This window comes from Podarcis cretensis (genome assembly GCF_951804945.1).
Source record: "Podarcis cretensis genome assembly, chromosome: 5".
In the NCBI taxonomy this organism is placed as follows: Eukaryota; Metazoa; Chordata; class Lepidosauria; order Squamata; family Lacertidae; genus Podarcis; species Podarcis cretensis.
Genome location: NC_137174.1, coordinates 67530655 through 67543732, shown reverse-complemented (window position 1 = coordinate 67543732; position 13078 = coordinate 67530655). Strand labels below are relative to the sequence as shown.

General features: G+C 46.3%; 1 protein-coding gene across 5 annotated transcripts in view; it reads right to left on the bottom strand.

Moving 5' to 3' along the window:
• ST6GAL1 (ST6 beta-galactoside alpha-2,6-sialyltransferase 1) overlaps positions 1-13078 on the bottom strand; it is a 108033-nt gene that overhangs the window by 32106 nt on the left and 62849 nt on the right. The window lies entirely within an intron of this gene.

The following is a 13078-nucleotide window of genomic DNA, read 5'->3' as shown; positions in this document are numbered from 1 at the left end:
ATATCCCGCTTTATCACTACCAGGGTCATGACCCCAGGGTCATCTAGTCCAATGACCCCAGGGTCATCTAGTCCAATGCCCTGCAAGGCAGGAATCTCGGCTGAAGCATCCATGACAAATGGCCATCCAACCTCTGCTTAAAAACCTTCACAGCCTCCCGAGGGAGACCATTCCATGGTTAACAGCTCTTACTTATATATCCCCCTCTAAGTTTCTAGCCAGGAAAAGGAAAACACACTCAAGAAGGGTATGAAGTGTTGCTCGTGAGAAGCGAGTCTCAATGGTCATTTGCCCCTGATGTCTGATGTTTCCTTACTACAAAACTTGATTCTTCCTCACATTCTTCTAAGACCAGTGCTTTTTGCATGTGTCATGGCTGTATCAATGCATGCTGAACTAAGTACAGTCATGCCTCGGGTTAAAGACGCTTTGGGTTAAATCTTTTCAGGTTGCATCCCGCGGTGACCCAGAAGTACTGGAAAGGGTTACTTCCAGGTTTCGCCGCTTGCGCAGACGCTCAAAATGACATCGCATGAACGCACAGAAGCGGCGAACCGTGACCCGCGCACGTGCAGACGTGGGTTGCGTTCTGCTCAGGCTGCGAACAGGGCTCCGGAACGGATCCTGTTTGCAACCAGAGGTACCACTGTAAGAGGGTTGGATAGCAGTTAGGGAAAGGAATTTGAAACACAGAGGGAGGCACAACTTAAGGGACAGCTACCAGGAAGTGATTCAGCACAGAAAGCAGAGAGAGCAAGAGAGCGTGCATGAAAGCCAGAGAGAGTTAGGAATTAAAGAAAGCAAGTTTAAATAATGTCTTTGTTTTATAGTACTCCTGCCTGATCCTTAGTGATCATTAACAACACTTGAAACAATGGTACTCACCAGCACAGAGTACGACCACATCTTTTCTTTTGCTGCCATTTTGTATTGGCACTCAGCGCTTTTACCTTATATTTTACACAAAAATCCCTCCACTGCATAAGACTATAATCATGTGCATATTTACCTGGAAGTAAGTGCCATTGAGTTCCGTGATGTTTAAAAGCTAAAGGTAAAAGACCCCTCACAGTTAAGTCCAGTCGCGAACAACTCTGGGGTTGCGGCGCTCATCTCGCTTTACAGGCCGAGGGAGCCAACGTTTGACTGCAAACAGTTTTTCCAGGTCATGTGGCCAGTATGACTAAGCCACTTCTGGCAAAACCAGAGCAGCGCATGGAAGTGCCATTTACCTTCCCGCCGCAGCGGTACCTATTTATCTACTTGCACTTTGACGTGCTTTCGAACTGCTAGGTGGGCAGGAGCTGGGACCGAGCAACGGGAGCTCACCCCGTTGCGGGGATTCGAACCGCTGACCTTCTGATTGGCAAGCCCTAGGCTCAGTGGTTTAGACCACAGCGCCATCCGCGTCCCTTCCATGATGCTTATTTCTGAGTAAATATGCCTAGATTTTACCTGCAAAGCACAATGAGCATATTCTTAATGAAGAATATTTCCCATTCTAAATATTTCCTAAACTAAAAAGCCACAAACATTGTGATCTTTCATTGCAAGAGAGTTTCTCCAGCTCTTTGGCCCGTTGGTTGCCCCCTTTCTACTGCTTTTTCAGCTCAACAGTATCCTTCTTTGAGGGGCAGTAACCTTAATGTAACCAACATTCCAGTCTAGGAAACAGCATTCTTCCCATCAGTCCGCTATTTCCACAGATGTTTCCCCAAACCTGCTCAAGCTCACCGATCGTCTTCCTTCCATTCCTATTCAGCTGTCATTTTGCACTAGGCTGTAATTAATAGTAGGTTCGTAATTTGCTTCTAAGTGTAACATTTTGGAATGCTCAAGTGTCTCCGACGCAGATTCTCTGCAATTAAAATAACCTTTACAGATCTCATCAGTGCTCCGAGATAATCTCACTCACTTCTGGCAAGGGATGCAATTAAAAATAATAATTGAACAATCGCTCCAAGTCATGGATTTCATTTAAGATCTTCATGTAGAATCCCCACCCTTTTTACTTGAAGGAAGAAAGGTAGATTGTAAGGAGAAAGAGTTTCCCTTACAAACCTGAAAGATAATAGTTACAGAACTTATTGTTACAGGAATGAAATTATTTAAGCAGATCTTCCTTTTAAGTTCTATTAGCCCTTCCTCCTAGGTCTCCTTTTATATATATATATATTTCTTATAGGACAAGGCTGCGATCCTGAGACAGAAAGCTCTGTAGGAAGAGAAATATTATGTAACCACACAATATTTTGGGGCAATCTCTCCTGAAGAAGACTTCCCTTGACCCATAGGTATATGGAAAATACCACGAGGTCACTAACAATCCCTTCTTGGCCAACATATGCAAGGGATAGCCCTTGGCAGCATGTTCTGTACCTATGGCCATAGCTGTCAACTTTCAGATTTGAAAATAAGGGATCAGCATCCTCACCTGTCCCGGGGACAGTCTACAGGATATCTAACAATCCGGGATAGCAGCGGGAAACGGCACTGGAATAAAGGAATTTCCCGCAAAAAAAGGGAAGGTTGAAAGCTATGCCTATGGGTCTGATGTTATCTGACTTCACTGCAAAGTGCTGAAAAGGCTGTGATTCATAGGTATGGAATGATACTTAATAATGTGGTTAAATAATTTAGATTTCATAAGCATCTTTGGGATTATAATCTTCAGGAAGTGGAGGAAAAAATAGCAATACATGTGTAACGTACTAGACTGGAAGAAACTCCTGCCTGAAACTTTAGAGAGCTGCTGCCAGTCCATGTCAACAGTATTGCCATATATGGACCAATGGTCTAAATCAGCTTAAGGAAGCTTCCTATGCTACTCGGAAGGTATATTCAGATCTTTGCAGGAATACTACTACTACTACTACTACTACTACTACTAATAATAATAAATGTTATTTATATCCCACCCTCCCCGGCCAGAACCAGTCTCATCTGAATATATAATACATTAAGACATAAAATTCAACAGAAATACAGGAAGAGTGCAGGATATTACCCACCAAGTCAAACTGGCACTGCAGTGTCAGAACAGGCTTGCTACTGGAAATTGGGAATCTGCCACACAGTCAAAATCATTTTTTGGACTTGTTTTTCTTTATCCTCAGGTCTCACATAAGGCATCACTAAAAAAGCAAGTGGCCTGCTCCAGCAGTTCTATTCGTTTTACCTAAAACTACTGCCAAACTTCTATTGCTGGTATTATTGCTCACTGCCACATCTTGAAGAATTACATTCTATTATCCTGGACCCCAAAAGTAACTGGGCTATTGTCATGAATCTTACTATGTATATATACCTCAGAAATAAATCACACTGGTACAGGTAATGAAGGCCCCGTCGCAGAGCTACAATTCCCAAAATGGTTTAACAGGCAATCCTTCTTCCTGGGGAACTCTGTAGTGATAGCTGTGTGAGGTGAATGGGAGGAGGCGGTTCCTCCTTACTTTCAGCACCCTTTACAGTTCCCAAGATTATTTGAGGGAAGCCAAGACTGTTTAAAGGGACGCGGGTGGCACTGTGGTCTAAACCACTGAGCCTAGGGCTTGCCAATCAGAAGGTCGGTGGTTTGAATCCCCGCGACGGGGTGAGCTCCCGTTGCTCGGTCCCAGCTCCTGCCAACCTAGCAGTTAGAAAGCACCTCAAAGTGCAAGTAGATAAATATGTACCGCTGCGGCAGGAAGGTAAATGGCACTTCCGTGCGCTGCTCTGGTTTCGCCAGAAGCGGCTTAGTCATGCTGGCCACATGACCCAGAAGCTGTACGCCAGCTCCCTCGGCCAATAAAGCGAGATGAGCGCCGCAACCCCAGAGTTGTCAGACACGACTGGACCTAATGGTCAGGGGTCCCTTTACCTAAGACTGTTTAAAGGGGTATGATATATACAGTGCAGAGAGCAGATGCTGCCCTGTGTTTCCAATATTACAGACTGCAAAAACTTCTAGCCCTATTCTAAATTTATATTTTTCATCTTCCTCTTTTTTTAGTCCCAGCTCTCACTAGGTAACATCAGCTCAATAACAATCAACTACCTTTCTGCCATTTTACAACTGGGGAACTGAGGCTAAAGGAATAGTTGCTTGGTGGGCCTTTTTCTGAATTCAACTTGCATGGAAACAAACAGCTGCAGAGCAGCTCAATTTAAGTGTTTCTAATAACTATATATATAAACGACGTTTCCGTGTGCTGCGCTGGTGCTGGCTCGCCAGAGCAGCTTCGTCACGCTGGCCACATGACCCGGAAGTGTCTCCGGACAACGCTGGCCCCCGTCCTCTTACGTGAGATGAGTGCACAACCCTAGAGTTGGACACGACTGGCCCATACGGGCAGGGGTACCTTTACCTTCACCTTTAATAACTATATATAACTAAATGTGAACCGAGAAGAGGAAAAAAGTTGGGTTTCTTAGTTTGTGTCTCTAAATTTAAATTGCAGGCTTGTTCTGTGATTCATCTGGCTGATGGTGGTGGCTTATCTATTTTACTCTTAGGAGGAGAAAACGCTCCGTGAGCTTTGCATAAAACTCAGAAAAGGGATGGGTGGGGATAGAACAGGTGCCATCCGAGAGGTGACAAAATGTCACAGCTGAAAGGCAGCTGCTCAGCAGAACAGAAGCAACAAGAAACCTCTCAAGTGAAAAGCAAAGAAGCGGCAACCAGCCTAAGCAAATGATAAGAAAAACCACATGGGCCCTGTAGAATCAGCGTCATCAATCTCGTTGTTTTCAAATGTCTGCAATCCAACTCTGCAGGAAGCTGCCTTAAACTGAGGTAGACCACTGAGCCATCTAGATCAGTATGGTCTACAGTGGCAGTTCCCAGGTTTTGTTTTGATATGGGGACTCACAAGTTCATATTCACTTGCTAGGGTGGCCCACCATATTTTTTTTGCAACATGACTTTTGGGCTGTCATTCCCAGCTCACATGCAGTTCTGCCCTTCCTTCTTGCTGATAACCCACTCCAAGGACCTCTCCGCCACCTACGTCATTCAAAGTTGAGACCCTAAACCTTGTCTCTGCCTCCACCCACTAGCACCCAGCAAAGAAGGGGCCCCACTTCCCTTTGCCTGGCAGTCTTAGCACAGAATTGTAGAGTTGGAAGGGACTAGAGGGTCATCTAGTCCAACCCCCTACAATGCAGGATCAGCCCATCACTGGCCTTTGTCCCCTGCTAATGGCCCATCCAGCTAGCTCTGCATCACATTAGCTCCCCCTGAGTTCTACCACATTAAAAGGAAAAGGGACCCCTGACCATTAGGTCCAGCCGTGGCCGACTCTGGGGTTGCAGCGCTCATCTTGCTTTATTGGCCGAGGGAGGCGGCGTACAGCTTCCGGGTCATGTGGCCAGCATGACTAAGCCGCTTCTGGCAAACCAAAGCAGCACACAGAAACGCAGTTTACCTTCCCACTGGAGCGGTACCTATTTATCTACTGGCACTTTGACGTGCTTTTGAACTGCTAGGTTGGCAGGAGCTGGGACTGAGCAACGGGAGCTCACCCCGTCGTGGGGATTCCAAAGACTGACCTTCTGATCAGCAAGTCCTAGGCTCTGTGGTTTAACCCACAGCGCGACCTGCTGCCATTTGCTGCCATTTGCATGAGAGGTGTGCACAGAGTCCTTTTTCCTGTGAATTTTTCCATATATTTTTCTGGTGAATTCTGATCTAGTATGGAGATACTAGAAGCAAATGTCCTGTGTCTGCTTTCCTTTTCCTTGCACAGACTATTCATACTTATCTGAAAGCCATTTCCACTGAACTCACCTGGGCTTGCAATGTATAGGATTATACAGAGGCATTTATAGTTTTTCAGGCAGCAATCCTATGCACACTTAGCTGGAGGGTGGGGCAGGGAAGCACCACTAAACAGTCAGCCTTACATGCATATGATTGCTATGTATAAACATCGCATTAGCACATGAGTTGTGCTACGTTATGATACATTTTATGTTGTTAAAGCATAAAGTTTAGGTTTGAAAAGAAAGCGAGAAAGTTATGATTGCAAATATTTTGGCTTCTCCCCCAAATTACGGTTCTCTCCTCATCCCCGCAATGGCTTCAGCATTTGGGAAATTTAGCACCTCACCTACAGGTTATCCTTCCATCCATTGAATAGGTACAAGGACTGTGAGCTCTGCAGCAGTTGCAGAGGTTGCATTGCTGTTTATTTTAGATGTTAGTACTACACAGCTGCCCCCATCAGTAGCTACCCTCCACAGCTTCTCTAAAATTTCAAGAGGTTTCTTCCCATGGATAACGCAGCAGTTTGCAGTGATATCCCAGTTTAATAGCCAAGGAGAATGTCAGGACTTACAGCTACAGAAGTACTGTCTAGAAGGATCCAATATGTTGGAAATGTTGAGATAAGGAGGGTTCGTTAATCCATATGTAGCGGCAAAGCGAACTTGCCCCCCAAAAAAACAATTCTGGGGAATGATTTATGAAGAACTAAAGAAGATGCTTCAATATTCCTTTCCCCAGAAGCCAGAAGCATTCCTGTTAGCTGTAATAGGACAGGAAATTCCAGATAAAGTAAAAAAACCTTTTCCTTTACGCAACAGCAGCAAAACGCTAAAATGTGGAAGGAGAGGGAAATCCTGACAAAAAAACAGTGGTTGCTTAAACTAACAGAATATGTAGAATTGGGCCACTATGACGGCCAAAATAAGAAATACAAAGAGAAATATAGTCTTAAGCAAGGGGAAACAACTAGAAGAGTATCTAAGAAGTAGTAGTATAACCCTACCCTACAAGTAGGGTTAAAGACATGAACACCAGCAAACAAAACAAAGAGCGAAAGATAGAGATGGGAAAGAGTGGAGGACTTTAGGAGTTGCAGCAAACCAAAGGGATTGGGCTAGGATGTCAAGGAAAGATAGGTTGGGAAGTCTAGGCGAGATGGGATAGGAGTTGGTGTATGTAACTGGAACAAATTTAACCAGTTGTAACTTGAAAGTGCATAAACAAACAATAAAAAAGGAGTATTGTCTAGAATGCTACAATGACAGTTTTTCAACCAAAGCCTAGCTACCACTGATAGGTATGCTTAGCAGGGCTAATGTAGACAAACATATAAATACAGTGGTACCTTGGTTTACGAACTTAATCCGTTCCAGAAGTCCGTTCTTAAACCAAAACTGTTCTTAAACCGAGGTGCGCTTTCCCTAATGAGGCCACCCACCGCTGGTGCCCTTCCACCGTTCAGATTCTGTTCTTAGACTGAGGTAAAGTTCTCAAACCGGGACACTATTTCCAGTTTTGGGGAGTTTGTAAACCAAATCATTCTTAAACTGTTCTTAAGACTGTTCTTAAACCGAGGTACCACTGTATACTGTTGTGCCATCATTTGTATGCCCCTTTGGGGTTCATCTGAATGGAAAGAGGCCTAGAAGAAGAATAAATCAAATCACAAATGTCTTTTTTCTTTTTGTTGTACAAAAACTGGCAGGTCAACCCTACGGTTCCGCCAAGGTTACCATAACATAGTTAGACTCGCCAGGAGCAAAAAGCACAATTGCTGCACTAACTGAAATGCCCACAGCATCCCTGCAAACTTTGCCACCACCCAGCAATCCTGAGGTTGCTAACTAATGGTAATACACATCAGCCAATGTGTGGGAACAGTATTAATGTCACATTGATGCTACTGTACCCAGTATATGTGCCCCCTACATGCACAATGCAGAAATAAGAGACCACATTGCTTTGCCAGTGCAGACCACCATGTAGCTGTGGGAATCAATTAGCCATAAATGTCAGGACAGATACTTGTATCTCAAGGCGTTTGCAAACAACGATCAACCAAGCACTTTGGGCAGGGGGGCACTAACCTTTTCGGTCCAGTAGGCACATGTGGAATGTTGAGAGGGTCTGCCAGTCACAAAATAGCTGCTATGGGGGCATGGTGTAAACCAAAATTAGACAACCAGCCTCCCTGGAAAACCTTAAGAGAAGTCAGCTGTGTCCTGCTAGTCCTGATTGTGGAGGACAATAATGATTTTTTACACAAACACACACACGCATGCTGTTTCTGTCTAACAGCAGCAGGGAGCGTTGCTCAGTACCAGGAAAAGTTGGTGACAGCACACCACACTTCCATTCCACAGAAATCAGTAAGGTACTATCTACATATTTTGTCCCATTATGTTCTTCTAGAAGAGCTAGAGACTTTTGACTCTGGGGCACCTGCCCTGGGGCACCAGTGAAAGCCTTTGTGGGCAGCCAGGGAGCCCGCGGGTGCTATGTTGGTGACCCTGGACTCAGGAAGGCCTGCCATGCAAGCTCTACAGCCAGCAAGCTCTACAGCCCAATGCGTAGAGGAAGGATCTAAGCCTCACTGCAGGAACAATGGTCCAAACACTCATCAGAGCACTCCACACAGTGCAGCTGTAATGGTTCCCTTGGGAAAGGGGAAAGTGGTTTTTATTCCCCCACCCCTGGGAGTGGATCCCACACACAAAGAAAACGAGAAACTGTGACAGAAAGTTCAGAGGCCGGTACCTTTGAGTATTTTGCCAGCGCTTATGCACCCAGGTTTTAACACGGCGCTCCAACTTGCAATGACTGTATTAGCTGGGGGATGAATGGGATTTCCCCAGCAACAACCTATTGTTTGGCTGCACGCAGAGCAGCTGAGACCTACCCCCAAACAGAAGCATGGAGGGGAGGGCGCAGGTTTGGCTGTCCTCTGCTGTGGAGTCTCTTTGACATAGAAAGTAAAGACCACTCCTGCTTTAGAAATGAATGGGCAAGTATGTACAGGAGGGCTGGGGGAAGCACCTAGATGCACTGTTCTAGGCTTTGAGTCAAAATGGTATGCAAATGAAATCTAGCAGTACTATGTTAGTTTTTTTCAAGGGGAAATTTCTGGATCACATGTGACATATAAGCATTCCTTTCTCACCTGCTTGAAAAAAATGGGGGGGGGGAATGGTGTAAGAGTGATGGTTTGGGCTGGAAGAGCATTAATGAGGCCAGAATGCCCTCAAAAGTTCCTTGATAATCCCATGACAAAGTTGCCTTTTGTTCAGGGAATTAAAGCTGATGAGCATCGAAACTAATTGTCTGGCATCTTCCTTTGGTCTTTTGACTGGTGCACAAACAAATAAACACACAAACACCCTACTCCCTGCCAAGCTAAGGATGATGTAATCTAGGTATCTGTGGAGAAAAGAAGGGGACAGGCTGAAGTCTGAGTGTGACTAAAGGAAAAATAGTTACTGAGAGCTAGTTTGGGGTTTGGAAGCTAGCAGCACTTCAAGCTGTTGGTTGTGGAGTTGTGGGGGGGGGGGAGCGGGAATTTTGGTGCACCACTGCCTATGCTTAACAAGTATATCTGTAAACAAGTGCAAATATTGCAAAACACCAAAGCTCCAGTGACCTCCTTCTAAAATAAACTAAATCTGGGTAAGCGCTGCATCCCTGGAAATTCTCACTACTGGGAAAGCTCAACAGACATTTCTTCTTTCCGCTCAACTTCACTGTGAGGAATTAAAGGTACAGGTATCCCTGACCATTAGGTCCAGTCACGGATGACTCTGGGGTTGTGCGCTCATCTCGCTCTATAGGCCAAGGATGCCGGCGTTTGTCCACAGACAGCTTCCGGGTCATGTGGCCAGCATGACTAAGCCACTTCTGATGAAACCACAGCAGTGCATGGAAACAGCATTTATCTTCCCACCGGAGCAGTGCCTATTTATCTACTTGCACTTTGACATGCTTTCAAACTGCTAGGTTGGCAGGAGCTGGGACTGAACAATGGGAGCTCACCCCATCGTGGGGATTCGAACCACCAACCTTCTGATCAGCATGCCCTAGGCTCTGTAGTTTAGACCACAGCGCCACCCGCATCCCTAAATGTCAGGACTTAGTAGAACTAAATACTTTTGTTCCAATTGCATCAGGCCCAAACCACTAGCTATATATCATTACAGACAATACAGTGGTACCTCTGGTTACGTAGTTAATTCGTTCCAGAGATCCGTTCTTAACCTGAAACTGTTCTTTAGCTAATGGGGCCTCCTACTGCCGCTGCGCCACTGTCGCATGATTTCTGTTCTCATCCTGAAGCAAATTTCTTAACCTGAGGTACTATTTCTGGGTTAGCGGAGTCTGTAACCTGAAGCGTATGTAACCTGAGGTACCACTGTAGTTTGTTTTCTCAAAACAGAAGGTACAGAACAGAGCTTCATTTTCCTTGGTGGCTACAGTTATTTCATTATTTTCACTGTTGATAGGTTTTGTGGAATGTGGTGTTGAACAAAAACTTTTAAACCAGAGACAGCACTGAGATCAATCAATAAATTACTATGTACACTACAATGCCTTTGGCCCTCTTAAAATTATTAATTAACATAAAATACTGCTCCTCACAAGAAATGCTGTGGAAACAAGGTACAATAACATTGTAAAGGTCTCAACAGCCATCAATTTTTACTGTTCTAAGAAGTAAGAAATATGTGGGCATTTGTATTGGAGAGTATGCTGCTGCACACAGGAGTGGCCATTTCCTAGGTAACACAAGATCCTTTGGCAATAAAATGGGAGGCATGACCAACAGAGCTTAGAAAAAGGTCAAGCCAACAGCAACAAGCACACACACTTATGGCTCCCAAGTACGTGCTCTGCTTGAATTCAGTATACTTTGCTTATCAGTCATGTGGCATTTTCTGGAGTTTTTTCATGCTCATGTGGTTCTGCCTCACTTTAAAAAGCTATTACTGGAAATAGAATTTCCTTCCCTGTGTAAGCATGTAATTCTCTCTAAAAGATATTTAACATACAATGTTTGCTTATTAAAGAGCAAGTCCATTCTGAGATGTGAAAAATTCCCTTCCCAAATCCATGTTTTTTGCAACACAGCCTAGGGGGTGGAGAATGTAATGTCTACAGATGTATATATAACGTTCTGGAGTTTCCGTAACAATTATTTCTTTTTTTTCAGCATTTCACTTTAAATAATAATAATAATAATAATAATAATTATTATTATTATTATTATTATTATTTATTTATTTATTTATTTATTTATTTATACCCCGCCCATCTGGCTGGGCTTCCCCAGCCACTCTGGGCGGCTTCCAAAAGAATATTAAAATACTGTGATACATCAAACATTAAAAGCTTCCCTAAACAGGGCTGCCTTCAGATGTCTTCTAAAAGTCTGGTAGTTGTTCTCTTTGACATCTGGTGGGAGGGCGTTCCACAGGGAGGGCGCCACTACCGAGAAGGCCCTCTGCCTGGTTCCCTGTAACTTGGCTTCTCGCAGTGAGGGAACCACCAGAAGGCCCTCGGTGCTGGACCTCAGTGTCTGGGTAGAACGATGGGGGTGGAGACGCTCCTTCAGGTATACTGGACCGAGGCCGTTTAGGGCTTTAAAGGTCAGCACCAACACTTTGAATTGTGCTCGGAAACGTACTGGGTCTTTCAAGGTCTTTCAAGACCGGTGTTATATGGTCTCGGCGGCCACTCCCAGTCACCAGTCTGGCTGCTGCGTTCTGGATTAGTTGTAGTTTCCGGGTCACCTTCAAAGGGAGCCCCACGTAGAGCGCATTGCAGTAGTCCAAGCGGGAGATAACCAGAGCATGCACCACTCTGGCGAGGCAGTCCACAGGCAGATAGGGTCTCAGCCTGCGTACCTGTGATGGCCTGGGAATCCGATTCAGAGGCTGAACCGGAGGAATCCCAGCCTGCACAGGAGCTGGGGCAGGGCCTTGATTCTGAAGCGCCTGCACCTGTGCCGGATCCTCAGGAGCAGGCACCAGGTGAATCCACTCTGGCTCCGGAGGTGGTTGAGGATTCAGTGCCCACAGGTGAGTCTCCCCCTGGGCCCAGTAACCCTTCAGCCTCTCCTGAACTGCAGAGGCTCAGGGCAGAGAGGTGAAGGGAACTGGTTTCTCCCAGGAGGAGTGCTCGCCTTAAGGCCAGGAGAGGCGGGTCTCCTGGAAGCCGGGACCGCCCCTGGCCTCAGAGAAGATAAAGGCCAGTCAGCCCAGTCCCAGGTTGTGGGAGCAACGTCATTGAAGAGCTGTTTCGGCCAGCACCCAGTCCGGTTCCCCCAGAGTTCCTGTCCTTGCCCGGCTCCTCTCTGTGGACCCCGCTTCGCCCGTGGAGGACTGTCTGCCAACCCTCGACTCAGGTCCTGGACCTCGCCCCACAGTAACCTCCCCCCTGGACCAGCACAGCACCAGATGGAGCTGGTACACAGCTGCCCTGGACACGGATTTAACCTGTGCCTCCATGGACAGCTGTGAGTCCAAAATGACTCCCAGGCTGCGCACCTGGTCCTTCAGGGGCACAGTTACCCCATTCAGGACCAGGGAGTCCTCCACACCTGCCCACCTCCTGTCCCCCAAAAACAGTACTTCTGTCTTGTCAGGATTCAATCTCAATCTGTTAGCCACCATCCATCCTCCAACCGCCTCCAGACACTCACACAGGACCGTCACCGCCTTCACTGGTTCTGATTTGAAAGAGAGGTAGAGCTGGGTATCATCCGCATACTGATGAACACCCAGCCCAAACCCCCTGATGATCTCTCCCAGCGGTTGCATGTAGATGTTGAAAAGCATGGGGGAGAGGACAGAACCCTGAGGCACCCCACAAGTGAGAGCCCGGGGGTCTGAACACTCATCCCCCCACCACCACTTTCTGAACACGGCCCAGGAGGAAGGAGTTGAACCACTGTATGACAGTGCCCCCAGCTCCCAGCCCCTCAAGACGGCCCAGAAGGATGTTATGGTTGATGGTATCAAATGCCGCTGGGAACTAGGAACTAGGAAACAGCTCTCACCTTTGTCCCTAGTCCGCCGGAGATCATCAACCAGTGCGACCAAGGCAGTTTCAGTCCCGTGATGAGGCCTGAATCCCGACTGGAAGGGATCCAAATGGTCCGCTTCTTCCAGGCGTGCCTGGAGTTGTTAAGCAACCACTCACTCAATCACCTTGCCCAAGAATGGAAGATTTGAGACTGGGCGATAGTTGGCCATCGTGGCCGCATCTAAAGATGGTTTTTTAAGAAGCGGTTTAATAACCACCTCTTTCAGCGGGTCTGGGAAGGCTCCCTCACGGAGG